This window comes from Leptosomus discolor, chromosome Z, assembly GCF_034619465.1.
Source record: "Leptosomus discolor isolate bLepDis1 chromosome Z, bLepDis1.hap2, whole genome shotgun sequence".
Classification (NCBI taxonomy): domain Eukaryota; kingdom Metazoa; phylum Chordata; class Aves; order Leptosomiformes; family Leptosomidae; genus Leptosomus; species Leptosomus discolor.
Genome location: NC_141419.1, coordinates 53070478 through 53090412, shown reverse-complemented (window position 1 = coordinate 53090412; position 19935 = coordinate 53070478). Strand labels below are relative to the sequence as shown.

Here is a 19935-nt window from a genome sequence, read left to right as displayed (position 1 = left end):
AAGGGGTGGATAGTGTAATGGGTCTGCCTGAGATGCAGCCCTCACCATGCTGTGCTAGATAACACACCAGTGTTTTGACTACTGCTGAGCCCGGCTCACACAGCACCAAGGCTACTTCCCCAACATTTCCCCAGTAGGCTGGGGGTGGGTAAAAACTTGGGAGGGGACATAGCCAGGACAGCTGACCCAGACTGTCCAAAGGGATATTCCATACCACATGACGTCTGCTCAGTAATATAAGCTGGGGAAAAGAGGAAGAAGAGGGGGACATTCGTTTCGCGTTTGCCGTCCAGAGCAACAGCTACGCGTACCGGAGCCCTGCTTCCCAGGAAGCGGCTGGACATCGCCTGCTGATGGGAAGTAGAGAATAAGATCTTTTGTTTTGCTTTTGCTTCAGCATGCAACTTTTGCTTCATTAAACTGTCTTTATCTGAGTCATGTGCCCGTTGTTACATTTTCTCTCCCCTGTCCAGCTGAGGGGGTGAGAGTGATAGAGTGGCTTTGGTGGGCATCTGGCATCTGGCCAGGGCCAAACCACCACAGGAATTCACCTGACATAAGCTGTAGTTGCAACGCTCTTAAAAATCGTACTCCAATTTTCTATCAGAATATTGTGTCAAAGATAAGGATTTGTGGGAAGTTCAAGTTTTCAGGATCATCTTTGATCATCAGTATTTCAAAGCGTATTTTCAAAATTCAGTGGAACTTTCAGAACAGTTCTGGGCAGATAATAATCTGTCTGAAAAACTATATGTGACCTCACAGAAGTTGTGTATTGTTCTTTCGCATGAGAATGGCAGATTTCCTTGAAAAGCCTCAGATCCTTTGTGGATCATAGATGTAACATGAAAGTCCACTGCTACGATCATAAGCAGGAATTTAAGTCACCTAAGACACAACTTCACTTGCAGTCCTTTAAAATACACACCTGGAGAAGTTACCAGAGTATTGCTATGTGTTGGATGATTAACAGTTTTACAATTATATTGAATATTTCGTCTAAAGGAAGAATATGGGACGGAGAATATAATTTTTGTTAATCCAGAGGGAAAAGGAGTAAAAGGATAGTGAAAGGTTACAGAAAAAGCAAATGGCTAACGTGGAAACAAAGCACATAGCTGGAAATAACAGTTTTTCTTACACTGTCAGAGACAGTGCTATGCATTGAAGGTTACTTAGAGAAAATAGACAAGTCACCTGAGGAAAAAGAACTTAAAAAAAAAACCTTTACATGTTTTCGACAAGTCAAAATTGTATGTAAAGTTTTATCTCAGCAAAGCTTCAAGAGATTTCAAATTTTTTTTAGTAAATTTTAATACAAAGGACTGAGTGTGAAAGAGTATTTCTGTCAGCAGTGGTGACTGGATTGTACAGCATTCAGGGATAGCTTAATCCATTTATTTTAGGTTTTCACTTGATACTGAACTATCAAGGTATTCAGTAGCTCATGTTGTCTTGGTGGAATTTCACGTGACGTAGCCAGAAGAACCATACCGCTCAGTGACACAAAATCCAGCATTTATTTAATAAGTGGGACGGGTATAGTGGGTCGATAGCAATTTCTATTTTAAGGTCTCTGTTCTACCACACATGTACATGCTGTGTAGAGGAGAGACATCAACCAAGATGTCTCATCCAGCTCTGCCCACCACCATGGACTCAGGGGAACAGGACTTGTGTTCCAGCTAGTTAAAGTGTTTGAGTCTTGCTGACAGCCTCTTTGACTTTCTCCTTATTTAAAAAAGGTGTTACCTGGATCTCTACCATCTTCTATTCTCTCACCCCAAATGGATCTAAAAGCTATTCATCAGAGCACTGTGTTTTTCTTCAGCACATACCTAATTCATTAAGAGCAGAACAGACATAGTCCAGCCCTTCAGGTATGCCACCCCCATAACATTTGCATATGCTTTCTCTGGGTTCCCAGCACATACTAAAATCATCTGATGAGCAAGAGCAGAGCAGATGTAAACAAAGTCTCATTTTTTTCTGAGTGATACATTTGTGCAGGCTTTACCCTGTGACATACATGTAAAAGCTTGATTATATTTGCAGCTTTTTTATCCTTCTCTATCCCTGATATTTTTTGTTTCATTAAATGACTCTTCTCTTAATTTATGGCAGATGAATTTCTACCCACACTGCCAAAGTAGATAAAATATTTTTCCAAAATTACTTTACCAGGTGAGCAATGCCCGGTCATTATTGATAGGAGGTGAGATAGGAGAACCAAATGGGTGGGAAACAGTTTTATAAAGGTTCTGATACTTTAAATCTGAAGAGGATTTCCCTTCCTTTTCTGAATTCTCCTGGAATTCTACTTTCAAAAGGCAGGTTGCCTTCACCATGAGAGCCGTGAGGTTCAGATTTCCAGTAAGAGTCAAAGCTCAATGCCAGGGGCCTGTCTCAGGTCATGTAGGCTTACTGTTGCCACCACAGTTAAGTGGTCCAGTCACTATAACTCATGGACTGCAGCAGAGTCATACTGCTAGCTCTTTACTAGTGCCATTGTTGAACCCTTAGCTTTGGGAAATTGGTGTCTGTTTATACGAAACATACTCTGAGAGAATCTTCAGTCCAGGTTGTAAATACAGCCCAAACTGGCAATGCAGGAGCCACAGCAAGGTGCCCTGGCTCCACCAACACTGTACTTCACTCCAAGAGGAGTTCCAGAGCAGGAGAACAGAGTTCATTGCAAAACAGAGCTGAAACAGCTGGGACTAAGTTACCTGTTTCCTTGCAATAGCATGGAACAGGTTCCTGGAGATTTCTTACAGGGGTCCTATGTTCTGGGTGAAAAAACATAGCTGCAGAGAGGCTTGTATAAAAAACAACTCAAACCTCCCCTCTGTGGGCCTTCATTAGTCATGTCTAGATTATTTGTTATTTCATACAATCTAGTATGTCATACTAGATTATTTGTATGGTCAACATATCAGTATTTCATAGACCATGGCCACACATCTGGCAATAACACAATCCTCAATGTTAAAGGCATGGCTAGCTTGAAGATGGTCCTAATTGTCACCATAGCAAAGGATTTACATGGGAGAGAAAATGAATAGACCACTAAAATGCTAAAGACCTTTCAACAGTTTCAAGTTTCTGGGTAAAGGTCAAGCAATAAGAGCAAGATCTGATTAAAATTTCACCCAGGTTGTCATACTTTACCTTGACTTGGCAGAAAAGCAGTTTAATGGATTCTTTTGCTCTGGGCAAGCTTCATCTGTTCTGATGATGTTTGAAAGCTTCTTGGTGGAAAAACACGGTCTTGATTGTTATATCACTACCAAGGAATGCTTACAGGATAAGTGAGGAGTTTGAATGAGTCTTCTTTTTTTTTTTTAACCTTCTGACTCTCCAAGTGTTCTCTGAGACACTCATATGCTTTACTTCTGTCCTTTCTAGAAAAAATATCTTTACTCTGTTTTTCACTAAAGAGGTATTCAGTATTCTCTCCCAGTGGTGGTGGTAGTGCAGCTTAAATTACAATGGTAATAGCTTCAGATAGATTTTTGCACTGAAGATACTGTTGCATTGAGCAAAGAAATTCCAGTAATGCACCGGAAAAGAAACATAAAGCAGATGAATAATAATCAACTGTTAGTAAACAGGAAGTGCTGATGATTTTACAGTAAATGACAAAATCCTTAGTGGTTATAGAATCATAGTATCACAGCATCACAGAATCATAGAGTCATATAATAGTTTGGCTTGGAAAACACCTTTAAGGTCACCTAGTCCAATTCTCCTGCAGTGAGCAGAGACATCTTTAGCTACATCAGGTTGCTCAGAATCCTGTCCAGCCTGAACTTGAATGTTTCCAGGGATGGGGCTTCTACCACCTCCCTGGGCAGACTGTTCTAGTATTTCGCCAGCCTCATTGTAAAAAATTTAGTATGCTGCGATACAGTATGTAGGAAATTCAGATGCAGTGGACAAGATTTTTCTACATTGGTAACTATGTGTCACGGTTTAGGCCCAGCCGGGAGCAGGGCACAACGTGACTGTTCGCTCACCCCAGTGCACCCAAGTCCTTGAGCAAAAGCAATCCCACGGATGGGTTTGCCTTTGCCTGTGGCAGGACTGCCACAAACTGTCTTCCCTAATATACCCTTCATGTGCACTACGGGGACTTTATCCCCCTCTACAGTACGTAGGAGGTTTGATTGGGCAGGGCCAGCTCGATTGGTAGATCTTCTAGCATTTACTAACCAGGTGGCTTCTGCTAAATATATATCCCAGTGTTTGAAGGTGCCACCCTGCCATTGCTCTCAGTGTGGCTTTTAGCATACCATTGTACAGTTCAATCTTCCTGGAAGCCGGTGCATGACAGGGAATGTGATCTACCCACTCGGTGCCATGTTCTTTGGCCCAGGTGTCTATAAGGTTGTTTCAGAAATGAGTCCCATTATCTGACCCAATCTTTTCTGGGGCACCATGTCGCCGTAAGACCTGCTTTTCAAGGCCCAGGATAGTGTTCTGAGCAGTGTCATGGGGCACAGCATATGTTTCCAGCCATCCGGTGGTTGCTTCCACCATCTTAAGCACATGGCACTTGCCTTGGTGAGTCTGTGGGAGTGTGATACAGTCAATCTACCAGGCCTCCCCATATTTGTATTTCAGCCATCGCCCTCCATGCCACAAGGGCTTCAACTGCTTGGCTTGCTTGATCTCAGCACATGTTTCACAACCGTGGATAACCTGTGTGATAGTGTCCGTGGTCAAGTCCACCCCTCGATCACAAATCCATCTATATGTTGCATCCCTTCCTTGATGGCCTGAGCTGTCATGGGCCCACTGAGTTATGAATAATTCACCCTTATGCTGCCAGTCCAAATCCACCTGAGACGCTAATCTTTGCAGCCTTATCTACCTGCTGGTTGTTTTGATGTTCTTCAATGGCCCTACTCCTGGGTACACAGGCATCCACATGACGTGCTTTCACAACCAGGTTCTCTATCAAGCAGTAATATCTTGCCGTAATTCAGCAGCCCAGATAGGTTTACCTCTGCGCTGCCAGTTGCTCTGCTTCCACTGGTGTAACCATCCCCACAGAGCATTTGCCACCAGCACCATCTCGGTATAGATATAAAGCACTGGCCACCTTTCTCGCTCAGCAATATCTAAAGCCAGTTGGGTGGCTTTCATCTCTGCAAACTGACTCAATTCAACTTTCCCTTCAGCAGCTTCAGCGACTCATCATGTGGGACTCCAAAGAGCAGCCTTCCACCTCCAATGTTTTCCAACGATACTGCAGGACGCATTGGTAAACATGACATATCACTTCTCATTGTCTGGTAGTATATTATATGGTGGGGCCTCCTCAGCACGTGTCAATTCCTCCTCCTCTGACATTCCAAAATCTTTGCTTTCTGACCAGTTTGTGATCACTTCCAAAATTCCTGGGGGGCTAGGGCTCCGTATTCAAGTTCATTGTGTTCAGGGCTCCATCTGAAATAATTTTTCTTCCATGTCACTTGATAGAGAGAGCTTACAATCAGACTGTAGTCTGGGATATGCGTACTCAAGGAACCCACATCACCTGAGAAAGCTTGTGTTTCCTTTTTACTAGTTGGTGGAGACATGGCTGCTATCTTATTGATCACATCCATTGGAATCTAGCTATGCCCATCTTGCCATTTTATTCCTAAAAGCTGGATCTCCTGTGCAGGTCCCTTAACATTACTTAATTTTATGGCAAATACTTTTTTATTTTATGTCTTTTATGTGCAGGTCCCTTAATCTCACTTTATTTTAGGGCAAATCATTTTACACCTTCAGAAGTATTTGAACTACTTTCCTCTCTTTCTCAAAAACCTCCTCTGCTGTGTTTGCCCTATACGATGATGCCATCAATGTATTGCAGGTGTTCTGGAGCTTTACCCTGTTTCAGTGTGGTCTGAATCAGTCCATGGCAGATTGTGGGACTGTGTTTGCACCCCTGTGGCGACTGATTCCAGATGTACTGGACACTTATCCAGGTGAAAGCAAACTGTGGCCTGTACTCTGCTGCCAAAAGGATTGAGAAAAATGCAGTAGCGATGTCAATTGCGGCACACAACTTGGCTGCCTTTGACTTCAGTTCCTATTGAATGTCTAGCATGTCTGGCATGGCAGTGCTTAGCAGCGGTGTGACTTCGTTCAGGCCACGATATTCTACTGTTAGTCTCCACTCTCCATCAGATTTTTGCACTGGCCATATGGAGCTGTTAAAGGGTGAGTGAGTTGCTGATCACCCCTTGACTCTCCAGTTGACGAATAAGCTTATGGTTGGGAATCAGAGAGTTTTGATTGATGCGATGTTGCCACCTATGCTATGTTGTAGTAGCGGTTTGCACCTGTTGTTCTTCAACCTCCAGCAACCCAACCACAGAAGGGTCCTCTGAGAGACCAGGCAAGGTGGACAACTCTTCAACATCCTCTGTCTCCAAGGCAGATATACCAAAGGCCCAACGGTACACTTTTTGGTCCTTGAAATACTTCCTCCTGAAGTAGTCTATGTCAAGGATGCACGTAACCTCTGGGCCAGTCACAATGGGGTGTTTATGCCATTCATTCCCAGTTAGACTCACCTCAGCTTCCAGTACAGTTAGCTGCTGGGATCCCCCTGTCACTCCAGAAATACAAATGCATTCTGCCCCTCTATAGTTTGATGGCAGCAGAGTACGTTGTGCACCAGTGTCTACTAGAGCCTTATACTCCTGTGAGCCTGACATGCCAGGCCATTGGACCCACACTGTCCAATAAACCCGGTTGTCCCTTTCCCCCACCTGGCTGGAGGCAGGGCCCCTCTAATCCTGATCAGAATCACTGACTTCTTGTAGAAAGGACTTAGAAGTGCCTTCAGGGGTATCAGACGTAGGATCAGCCCTCCTACCCTGTCTGGGCAATTTCCCACTAGAAACCAGAGTGGCATCTTTCCAGGAAGAATTCCCTTCTGTGGTGGTTTTCCCCTGTAACTCACATACCTATGCATGGACCAAAGTGGGTTTTGCATCCTACTTCATTTCCTCTCTGTGGTCATGTAAGTAAAACCACAGGGTAGCCTGTGGTGTGTACCTTCTGCATTCTCTCTCTTCAGCAGAGGTGTGCCTATTTCTAATAGCGGAGAGGTGGGCCCTTACAGGTGGGCAGTAGGACATAACCTTTTTGAATTTCTGGAACTCCCGGGAAAGTTTCTCCATGTCTGAGACACCGGCCCATAGGGAAGAAGAGAAACTTCCTTTGTATTGCCAGTTGGCTAGACAATTCATCCACCATTTGTCCCTCGCCTTCCTTCCAGGACATTACTGCCAATGAGTTGGCATATGATGATGGTGCATGTCGTAGAAATGTCCGCCACATGGGTTGTGTGCATCGGGCTTCATCTGGATCTAGAGGTGACTGCTCATTATCTAGATAGTTATAAATCACCTCCAGGACAGCTAGTTCCTTCAGGTACTGGATACCTCTCTGCATGGTTGTCTGCTTGCCTGGGTGGCATGTAACATCTTCTTTGAAAGGATACCTCTCTTTCATGACCGACAGGAGTCACCTCCAGTGGCTGAGGCTTTTGTCCACTTTCCAATTGCCTTGTCAATACTCCCTTCCCTAGACAGGGAGCCCAGCACTTGGCTTCCCTACCCTCTAATACCAAGCTACTGGCCCTATTATCCCAGCATTGGAGCAGCCAGCTGACAATGTGCTCATCTGCATGGCGGCCAAAATCCTTTCGTATATCTCGCAGCTCACTGAATGGCAGAGATAGGGTGACTATTTCTGGTTCTGCCTCTTCTTTTTGTTCTCGTGATGACCCTGGTTCACTTTCATCCCTCACTAAGCGAACTGATATCTTTATGTACTTCTTCTGTATAGGGGCAACTGATACTGGCACAGGTTGGTTCTCTGGTTCAGCTGTAGCAGAGTACGTTGTGCACCAGTGTCTACTAGAGCCTTATACTCCTGTGAGCCTGACATGCCAGGCCATTGGACCCACACTGTCCAATAAACCCGGTTGTCCCTTTCCCCCACCTGGCTGGAGGCAGGGCCCCTCTAATCCTGATCAGAATCACTGACTTCTTGTAGAAAGGACTTAGAAGTGCCTTCAGGGGTATCAGACGTAGGATCAGCCCTCCTACCCTGTCTGGGCAATTTCCCACTAGAAACCAGAGTGGCATCTTTCCAGGAAGAATTCCCTTCTGTGGTGGTTTTCCCCTGTAACTCACATACCTATGCATGGACCAAAGTGGGTTTTGCATCCTACTTCATTTCCTCTCTGTGGTCATGTAAGTAAAACCACAGGGTAGCCTGTGGTGTGTACCTTCTGCATTCTCTCTCTTCAGCAGAGGTGTGCCTATTTCTAATAGCGGAGAGGTGGGCCCTTACAGGTGGGCAGTAGGACATAACCTTTTTGAATTTCTGGAACTCCCGGGAAAGTTTCTCCATGTCTGAGACACCGGCCCATAGGGAAGAAGAGAAACTTCCTTTGTATTGCCAGTTGGCTAGACAATTCATCCACCATTTGTCCCTCGCCTTCCTTCCAGGACATTACTGCCAATGAGTTGGCATATGATGATGGTGCATGTCGTAGAAATGTCCGCCACATGGGTTGTGTGCATCGGGCTTCATCTGGATCTAGAGGTGACTGCTCATTATCTAGATAGTTATAAATCACCTCCAGGACAGCTAGTTCCTTCAGGTACTGGATACCTCTCTGCATGGTTGTCTGCTTGCCTGGGTGGCATGTAACATCTTCTTTGAAAGGATACCTCTCTTTCATGACCGACAGGAGTCACCTCCAGTGGCTGAGGCTTTTGTCCACTTTCCAATTGCCTTGTCAATACTCCCTTCCCTAGACAGGGAGCCCAGCACTTGGCTTCCCTACCCTCTAATACCAAGCTACTGGCCCTATTATCCCAGCATTGGAGCAGCCAGCTGACAATGTGCTCATCTGCATGGCGGCCAAAATCCTTTCGTATATCTCGCAGCTCACTGAATGGCAGAGATAGGGTGACTATTTCTGGTTCTGCCTCTTCTTTTTGTTCTCGTGATGACCCTGGTTCACTTTCATCCCTCACTAAGCGAACTGATATCTTTATGTACTTCTTCTGTATAGGGGCAACTGATACTGGCACAGGTTGGTTCTCTGGTTCAGCTGTAGCACCTGTTGGTCTGTTTTCAGGTCCAGACTCTTTCTCTTCCCCTTGAGGGCAGTGAGCATTGTTGAGAAGGACTTGGTAGGCATGGGTCAGGCCCCAGCATGTTACAGTCATTTGTGTCTCTCTGGAATTGCCAGGGTGACAGCATACCTTTTCCAAATATTTTACTAGTTTTTTGGATTCTGCATTTGTTCAGGGGTGAAATTCCAAAATGTTGGGAGCGACCACTGTCCTATGTATTTGCCCATACTCTCCTACACACTCTGCCACTCATAATTATTCAGCCTCAGGGCAGATCTCTGGGTGACGTTCTTGGAAAAATATTGTTTAGCCCTGCACATGATCTGGGACACAGTCTGGAGTGTCATGACATGCTGGCTTGGGCATCCCATGGATATTTAAAATTCTCAAAAGCTGCTATAATTAGTCTGACGTAGAAAGGAGAGGTGGAAGAGTGGGAGAAAGTATCCCCCTTCATCTCTTCCGTGGACTGGGTGCAATTAGTAACAAGTGCCGAGAGGAGGTGCCCAAGGAATGGGCACTACAGCAATGCGGCATACAAATACTAGCTAAACCTCATGACCAATGATGCAATTGTATCGTAAGTCAACTTTAGCCAGTGCAGCAAGATGATAGTCCTGATCCCCCTCCCAGAGGTCACAAACATCACCACAGGGATCACATAGCACATGTACAAGTTTACATAGTACCACCATGCGAACACACGAACTAACATGGTGACCAGCTGTTACCTAACTAATATAACAAATGTGTATGACAAACTTTCTATAGGTTCTGGCCTTTCTGGTGTTACTTGAACCCCTCAGGCCCCATGTTGGGTGCCAAAAGGGACTGTCATTGGTTAGGCCCAGCCAGGACCAGGGCACCATGCAGCTGATTGCTCACCCCTTCCCCTATGGCTCAGTGGGGAGGAAAATTGGGAGAAAAAGGTCAAACCCCGCGGGTAGAGATAAGAACAGTTTCATGGAACAGCACAAAGCAAGAAGAAACAACGGTAACACCACCATCACTAATGAAATAATAGGTACTGCGAGCAACATGGAATGCAACAGCTTACTGCCCAGACCACCACCAATACCCTTGACTAGTTCAGTTTGACTGTCCCAGCTGTGCCCCTTCTCAGGTTCTGGTGAAAATTAACCCTATACTAGCCAAACCCAGGACACTGTGACACATTCCAGCAATTCTTTTATTGCTTAAGATAGAAAGGGAAGGAAAAATAAATAAGTATATAGAACTATAGTGCAAAACCACAGTCTGACTGAGGGAGGAATTAAATAACTTTATCGTTTATTGGTTTCTGTTGCAACAAAAAGTTGAAAAGGTAAAATTGAATTGAAATATTTTAAAAATATATGTTAAATTGTTGGCTTGACTCTTTCAAAATATTTTTTCCTGAATGTTTTTGTGTATTGACATATTCTGTGTTTTCTTTAAGCTATAAAAATACACAACCTTATAAGACAACATAAGCTTTTATTCCGTTCTCCATTTGTTATTGAAGATTCTTACATTTAAATAAAAATACCTCAATAAAGTGTAAAGAAAAAAAATCAATAGCCAGTTATGATCTTTCTCTTATGAGCCATAGGAACCTTGTAGCTGTAGCCTGACTGTGTTTCAGGACTGATACTAGGTTTCTTTCAGTTAAATTACAACGGGGTTACTCTATCTGTTTTTCTATCTAGATTACTTAAAATATGTCCTCAGAGTATTCTTTACATCTGCTTACAGTTTTTCTCAAAGCTATTTTGGGCAACATTTTAATGAAATGCAGAACTAAGTAAGTTTGTGAATGAAGGCAATTTACATCCCTGAATGGTGCAGAAGATCACTAAGCTATTACTAACCTGAGCTGCTATGTCCCATGGCACAACATAGTGTTATATGCCATTGATACTACCTGAAATCCTGAAAGCCATGTGACTGCATTTGTGCAATGCAGATGCTTTTTCAGGGCTGATTAATTTGAACTGATTTGCCCCACAACCTCTTGTTTTAACATTAGTTCCATCATCTCTAGCTTATGGTTTCAGCAGGGCACGCATTTTGCAGTGCAGGTTTGCTAGTAGTCCCTTAGTCTGTTGAAAACTTCCCTCATTAATCTCACTTCCTTTCAAAATTTTGTATGTCGTTATTAGCCTGTGTAAAAACAAAGAAAATAAAGCTGTTGTGTGGAAAATCCTGGCAGAAGTGGTCAGTGTTCACATAGGAGACAGAGCAGTCCTGTAAAAACAAACTTTATTGGAATAAAGGGGGAGTCCACTGGGCATATCCCACAGGGTCTCTCAAAGTTGCTGGGGTTGCAGCCCCCTTTTTATCCTAAATTCCCAGCCGCATAGGACCCTCTCCCACTCCCCATCGGCTAAGGTACTAGGAAGGCACAAACTTCCCGATCCACCTACTACATATACTATATTTTTAGCCCTTAACATGTACCCCCCCTTTACATCATGCATTGTACGTTTCATTATCATACCATTATGCATCTCCTGGGTGGAGAAGTTAATATTAATAAGCCTATCAAGCCTGCACACTCTTTCCTAAAATTGAAAAGTTCAGACTTCTCTTGACTTTTTTGAGGTTTGATTTTTTTTTTTTTTAATGATCTTTCTTTATGTTATCTTATCTAACAGACCTTTGCAGTCTGGTGAGTTCTCCCAATTGTCTCTCATTGCTGAAATATATGGCACGTTTTGTTTTACCAGTCCTGGTGACTAGTGTCATATGTCTGTCAAGATCTCCTTGTCTTGTTCTTATTACTTACTAAACACATGGCTCCTCTAGATAAACAGTGCCATGTACTTGCAAAAACACTTTCTTCCTTATCTATTCACTATTTAGGTCTGAGGTATCTTGTACCAGCCTGGGTAAATGGTACTATACTCTTGTAAAAATATTCTCATAATCCTGTCACTGTTGATTGATGTTAAACTTCTGGAGAAGAAAACTGAACTGAAAACTAAGTAACCTGGGATCTAGATTTGTCAGTTAGAAAGTGTGCTACAAATTATCTGCTGGGCACTCTCACTGTTTCAATCACAAATGTCTGCGTATTCCCTCCTTTTCTTGCCTATTATTTACAGATAAGTGGGAAGATTCATTTTAATGCATGTCCTGGCTTAGGCTAGGATAGGGTTAATTTTCACCAGAAGCTGGTGGGGGCCACAGCCAGGAATGCCAAAATGAACTAGCCAAGGGATATTTGATACCATACTGAGTCATTCTTAGTATATAACAGGGAGGGGGGAAGAATGCCAGGATCTGTGTGGTGGCCCGTTGCATTGTGTGTTACTCGCTGTACCTATTATTTCGTTAGTATTGTTGTTGTTAACTTTGTTCCTTCTCTCCTTGTGTTGTTCCATCAAACTGTTCCTATCTCAACCCACGGGATTTTACCTTTTTCTCCCAATTCTCCTCCCCACTGCCAAGGGGAGGAGTAAGTGAGCGGCTGCGTGGTGCCCTATTCAGGGCTGGGCCTAAACCACAATGCAATAACTAATTTGTCAGTATTTGGAGACATTTAGCCTTACTTTAATACTTTTTATAGAATCATACAATCATAGAGGAGCGTGAGTTTGAAGGGACCTTTAAAGGTCATCTATTCCAGCCCCCTGCGATGAGCAGAGACACCTTCAACCAGATCAGATTGCTCAGCGCCTCTCCAACCTGACCTTGAAAGTTTCAGATATGGGGCTTCTACCACCTCTCTCAGCAACCTGTTCCAGTGTTTCACCACCCTCATCGTAAAAAATTTCTTCATTATGAAAAACAGGAAACCAGAAGGCTTTTCAGATGAGGTCTTCTTCCAGACATGTATTTATGGCCTGTTTCCAAGAACAGTTCAAAGATGAAATTTAATGGAAACACGCCAAAGAGCTTTTCTTATCAGAGGAGAGGCCACATATTAATCCTGTTGCTCATGCAGAGCTACAGTGAAATCAATGAATCTTCATACAGTGAACTATTGGTGCGGCCAAAGTTATAGGAGTCTATTTTTGGTTTAGCTGTGAGTGGCTTTGTCTTTCATGTTCAATATAATTTTATGTAACATAAAATACTATATGTCTTAGTTATACTTTAGATATCTGTCTTTGATTTTTGTGTTAGTTATTATTTGCTATTATTTTAGAGTATACAGTTATAAAAATTAGTTTGCACAGCATGTTATCAATATTAACCAGGATGCTCTCTAGAGAACAAACCAGAAATGCTTTCTAATATACTCACTAATAGAATATTTCTGTCTGGATACTATTTTATACTAGATTTATTGTAAGGCATATCAGTGAGATCTGACATCAAGATGATACTCAACTAGTGCACTAAATTCAAAGCCAATTATAGCAAATTTCATAAAAGGCAATTCTGAAAGATAATAGTATGACAGAAAAGGAAAATCCTTGTGTGGTAGTTTCCCACAAACTAATGAGTCTGTAATTCAGATGGATAGTTTATTGTTTGTAAAACAACAAACACCTGTAGAAATATAGGTCTAAGAGACAGTACAAAGCAAAAGATCCTTGTTCAATTTGCTACCCAGACTGAAAGAGATTAAACTCACATTGTTCTTATCCAGTGCTCCAAAGAAGCAGGCCATAGTTTAGATTTTCCCTTTTAGCTTCTGAAAACTGTGAAATGCACAGAAGTGAAAGTTTTGAAGGTTCAGAAAGAGACAAATCAGGAAAACATTGATTCTGTCCTAGGACACTGACAGGATGGATTTTGGTTCCTCTTGCTGCAGCTCATTTCTCAGTTCTAGCCAGTGCATAAGCTAGTGTATATTTTCCAAAGACATAGCTCTGGACTCACAGTTCTGCATTCTTTTAGCTGATTACTGTCAACACTATAGCTAAGCAAAGCCTTCTCCTGTCTCCCTTTTCAGAATCCGAAATTTTTGCCTTTTTGATCACACAGCTGGCTAAAGATGATGAGGATGTGTTAAGGCAGAATTTCTACAGCCAAATATGGTCAGTTATGAGCCCAAACTTGGGCAGTTCCCCATGGTATTGGAGCTATGTGTTCAGTCTGCTTGAAAAGGGTACACCATTGAGATATCCCACTTCCTGACAGCGCCTTCTAATTTTTCAGTTGCAATGCAAGAAATAGATATTATCACTATTTTCACCTTAGCCACCTAGAAGAGGTGCAGAAGGCCGTTGAACGCAGTGGACTGTATCCCTCAGTCAGCTAGCACTGGTCATTTGCTAGTGGTTCCCTGTAGCCTTAGTGGGAAGGATTAGCTCCAGTACCCTGGACTGTCTTGTACGATCAGCAGGGCAACATTGTGTGAGCTGAGTGGTTTGGATCACCTTTTGTGAATCTTCAGTACTTTCATCTCAGTTCAGAAGACATCAAGGATAAGTTTTCAATTCTCTTTAATTCCATCTCTCTTGACTAAGAGTCTAAAATTTCAGTGATAAGTGACCAAAATCAGCATCTAGATTAGATGAACCGTTAGACTCTATTCCAAACAACTAGTATAAAATAATCTCTAGTATTTTCCAGAAGTAAGAGAGAACTCACTGTGCAGTTAATGTAGTCTTAAGACACTTAAAAGCCCATTACAAATATCAAGTATATGATATTCTAAATATACAATATTACAAATATAAAATACACAATATTACAAATATCAAGTATACAATATTACAAATATACGAATAAAGAAGGAAATAATTTTTTCCAACATTCTCATTTTCTCTTCCCTAAATCTTACCTTGTAAATATCTGTGAAATTCCTGGTTCAATAACATCAGGATCGTATAATTCCCATCACAACTAGTGCTTAGACAAAATCTGATCTTATTTAGGGTCATGGGAGGAAAGGCCAGTTACAGACAGAGGCAGAAGCAATAAGTGCCATATAGTGTGCACTTCCTTCTCATTCACAATGTTAGTCTTACTCCCTATGCACAACAATGCAAGTAGCAGTGTGTATTGAGTGAGGTTAATAGGAGGTGAAAGTTTTCTCTGTGTGGCATGTTGTATTCCCTGTAATGTTGCTTGTTGTTTCATTAGACAGTGTTAGCAGACTGATATTGTTAATACTAATGAGTCCTTGATTCTCATCCAAAAGAATTAACATGAAAGATTTTCTTTCAGTCTGTTGTGGTGATAAATTAATTAACATCTTTCATGCCACAGGTGAGTAAAATTGTCAGTAGGATGTGTTTGACATTTAAGGCAATTTGTTAATCCAAATGATACTACTTTCTATTTCTGGCTTTCTAACATAATTTTAATAATATACAGCAACATCTCCTTAGTGAACTTCTCTGTGCTGCAAGCGTAAGCATTCATGATAATGAAAGCCAAATGAGTGAGAAAAGTAAACCTTGCAATATTCATTCATATTAGCTGGTACCTGTTTTACCTACTTTACGTCAATTTTCTTTAATAAAAGGCATAAGTCATGGTAGAAGCAGTATCCTTTTCCAAGTAAAAATGTGATCAATTGTGAAGTCTAAAATATATGTTATGTATAAAATAATAAAAAATAAGGAATAAAACCAAAGGTTGTAAATGGCTGTAGGCAAATAAACAGAAGATACTAGAAGTTTATGATATGCTTGAGAACTAACCAACCAAACAAACATAAAACAACAAAAAGAACAATGATCCATCTGTTTGGCAGGTAAGATGAACTGCTTATGTAAGATGCTTGTATATTATATTCAGGAGATGTAATATGATGTAATAGACATGACAGTTGTAGGCCCAGTGGGATAAGGGAAATAGTGTCAGTATGGCAACATAGATCAATATTCCCCCTTTCCAAAAGACATGTAATTCAAGGCAGAAGGAAGGATCTTTTTCTTGGCTTTTCAGTTATATTCTATTCATTGAGGATTTTCTGACCTGTGTAAAAAAATATTTGGATATCTTCAGGTCAAATTTTCATAGAATCATAGAATAGAATAGAATAGAATAGAATAGAATAGAATAGAATAGAATAGAATAGAATAGAATAGAATAGAATAGAATAGAATAGAATAGAATAGCTTGGGACAACCTTTAAAGGTCATCTAGTCCAACCCCCCTGCAGTGAGCAGGGATATCTTTCACTAGATCAGATTGCTCAGAGCCCCATCCAACCTGACCTTGAATGTTTCTGGGGTGGGGCATCCACCACTTCTCTGGGCAACAAGTTCCAGTGTTTCACCACCCTCATTTTAAAATATTTCTTCCTTATAACTAGCTTAAATCTACCCTCATTTAATTTAAAACCATTATTCCTTGTCTTATCAAAATAGGCACTGCTAAAAACATGCCCCCATCTTTCTTACAGGCCTCCTGTCACAAGTTAGGACTGGGCCGGCCACTAACAAGTGTCAGATACTCTCTATTGACCCCTCTCCCTTCCCAGAAGGGAGAGGGAGAGAGAATAGCTTTAACGAAACAGTGACAATAACAAAAGAAAACAAACAATAAGAAAATAAGAAAATATATACAAATATACACAGAACTACTACCAAACCCATTCCACCATCCCACAGCCCCACCCCCATTCCTCCACCCCCCCCACCCCCACCCCCCGCTGTCAATACGTCACCACTAATACTGCTAATACTTCAGGGCTGTCACTGAGGCCATCCCAGGCTGGACTCGGCAGCAGACAGGATGAGGGAGCTGAATTCAGGAATGGACTGGGGTCACAGACAGAAGAACAGATACAGTCCTCCTTGGGTTTCGGCCATCAAAGAAGAAGAACTTAACCCTCGTGATCTCTCAGCTTTATACCGAATATGACATATGTGGGATGGAATACTCTGTTGGTCAGTTTTGGGTCACCTGTCTGGCTTGCTCCTTCCTGCAGGTGTGACCTTTCACTTCTCTCTGACCCTTTTTCACTTCCGACACCTCAATACGGGACAGAGAACTTAGTAGTGACCTTGGTTGCTACAGGAGCAAGTGTAAGCAAGAGCCTTTCTGCACACCATTCCTTGGTATTAACTATAAACATCAAGCGTTATCACTGCTAGAAGTAATCACTGCCTGGGAAAACATGCTGTTGTTTTTCGGAAAGTGCAGTTACTTAGAAGAGACTTAACTGAAAAGTAAAATCACTGAACAAAATTAATCCCCCAGCCTGTATTGCCCTGACCCAGGTGCAGGATCCAGCACTTGGCCTTGTTGAACCTCATGAGATTCACACAAGCCCACTTCTCAAGCTTGTCCTAATCCCTCTGGAGGGCATCCCATCCCTCAGATGTGTCAATCACACCACTGAGCTTGGTGTTGTCTGCAAACTTGCTGAGGGTGCACTCGATCCCACCGTCTATGTTGTTGATGAAGATATTAAACAGTACTAGTCCCAGTACAGACCCTGAGGGACATTGCTCATCACCGATCTGCATTTGGACATTGAGCCATTGACCACTACTCTCTGGATGTGACCATCCAACCAGTTCCTCATCCACTGAACAGTCCACCCATCAAATCAATTTAGAGAGAAACATGTTGTGGGGGACCATGTCAAAAGCCTTACAGAATTCCAGATACACGACATCTGTAGCTCTTCCTTTGTCCACTGATGCAGTCACTCCATCATAGAAGGCCACCAGGTTGGTCAGGCAGGACTTGCCCTTAGTGAAGCCATGCTCCCTGTTTTCCATGTACCTTAGCACAGCCTCTAGGAAGATCTGTTCCATGATTTGTTCTATGTGCATAAATCTATGAGGCCAGATGAGGTACATCCTAGAGTACTGACAGAACAGGCAGGGGTGCTCACCAAGCCACTGTCCATCATCTATCAGCAGTCCTGGCTGGCTGGGGAGGTCCCAGCAGATTGGAAGTTAACCAATATAACACTCATATATAAGAAGGGACGGAAGGATGATCCGGGAAACTAGAGGCCTGTCAGTTTGGCTTCAGTGCCAGGGAAGCTGGATCAGTGCCATGGAGCAGATCATCCTGAATTCCATTATGAAGCACATGCGGGACAACCAGATGATCAGGCCCAGTCAGCATGGGTTTATGACGGGCAAGTCTTGTTTAACAAACCTGATCTCCTTCTATGACAGGGTGACCCACTTGTTGGATGAGGGAAAGGCTGTGGATGTTATCTGCCTCAACTTTAGTAAGGCATTTGACACTGTTTCCCATGGCGTTCTCCTAGAGAAATCGACTGCTTTTGGCTTGGACGGGCATATGATTTCCTGGGTGAAAAACTGGCTGGATGGCCAAGTCCAGAGAGTTGTGGTCAATGGAGTTAAATCCAGTTGGCGGCCGGTCATGAGCGGTGTCCCCCAGGGTTCGGTACTGGGGCCACTCCTGTTCAACATCTGTTTACCATCAATTATTTGGACGAGGGGATGGAGTGCACCCTTAGTAAGTTTGCAGATAACACCAAGCTGGGTGGAAGTGCTGATCTGCTTGAGGGCATGGAAGCTCTGCAGAGGGATCTAGATAGGCTGGATCACTGGGCCAATTCTATGGGTTTCAATAAGGCCAAGTGCTGTGTCCTGCACTTCGGCCACAACAATCCCCAGCAGTGCTACAGGCTTTGGGGAGGAGTGGCTGGAGAGTTGCCAGGCAGAGAGGGGCCTGGGAGCGTTGATTGACAGCTGGCTAAACATGAGCCAGCAGTGTGCTCAGGTGGCCAAGAAGGCCAACGGCATCCTGGCCTCTATCAGGAATAGTGTTGTCAGCAGGAGTAGGGAGGTGAGCATTCCCCTGTACTCGGCACTGGTGAGGCTGCACCTCTAGCACTGTGTCCAGTTTTGGGCCCCTCTCTGCAAGAAGGACGTTGAAGTGCTGAAGAGGGTACAGAGGCGGGCTACCAAGCTAGTAAAGGATTTGGAGCATGTCTCATATGAAGAACAGCTGAGGGATCTGGGGCTGTTTAGCCTGGGGAAGAGAGGAGAGACCTTATCACTCTCTACAACTACCCGAAAGGAAGTTGTAGCGAGGTGGCGATTGGTCTGGTCTGTCTGTTCCCCCTAGTAACAAGAGATAGAACAAGGGGAAATGGCCTTAAGCTGCACCAGGGGAGGTTCAGGTTAGATATTTCTTTGCTGAAAGGATTGTCAGGCATTGGAACAGCCTGCCCAGAGAAGTGGTGGCATCACCAACCCTGGAGGTGTTTAAGTTGAAGCAGCTACCCAACCTTCCCTAGCCAAACAGACAAACCCTGCAGAAGAGGGGTGTTTCTGGACTTGAGGAGGTCCACTTCCTTATCTAAAATTGGACACTGGACTTGAGGAGGAACATTCCCTTATCTACAGTGAAGAAAACTCTCTTCAAGCCCCTGAAATGTTGCATACTGTGCCTGTGTCGTAATTAGCATGAAAAGCAAGAAGAGGAGGGGATAATGTGAACACAACTCATGAATATTAATGGAAGGGACAATAAAAATACCAATACCTGCAAGATGTCACTAACCCCAGGAGTGGGATCTTTCTTTCTTTCTTTCAAGGGCAGGTCCTGTTTAATCAACCTGATCTCCTTCTATGACCAGGTTGCCCGCCTAGTCGGTAAGGGGAAGGCTGTGGATGTCATATACCTGGACTTTAGTAAAGCCATTGACACAGTCTCCCACAGAATTCTCCTAAGAAAGCTGTCGGCTCACAGCCTAGACAGGTGTACACCAAGCTGGGTTAAAAACTGGCTGGACGGCTGAGCACAGAGAGTGGTGGTGAATGGAGTTAAATCCAGCTGGCGGCCAGTCACAGGTGGTGTCCCAGATGGCTCAGTATTGGGACCGGTCTTGTTTAGCATCTTTATTGATGATCTGGATGAGGGGACTGAGTGCTTCCTCAGTAAGTTTGCA

General features: G+C 43.2%; 2 pseudogenes; both read right to left on the bottom strand.

Annotated features, from left to right (window-relative positions):
- Positions 1–6688: 6688 nt before the first annotated feature.
- LOC147413289 (uncharacterized) lies at positions 6689–7461 on the bottom strand (annotated as a pseudogene).
- A 467-nt stretch (positions 7462–7928) lies between these two features.
- LOC147413288 (uncharacterized) lies at positions 7929–8701 on the bottom strand (annotated as a pseudogene).
- Positions 8702–19935: the final 11234 nt, after the last annotated feature.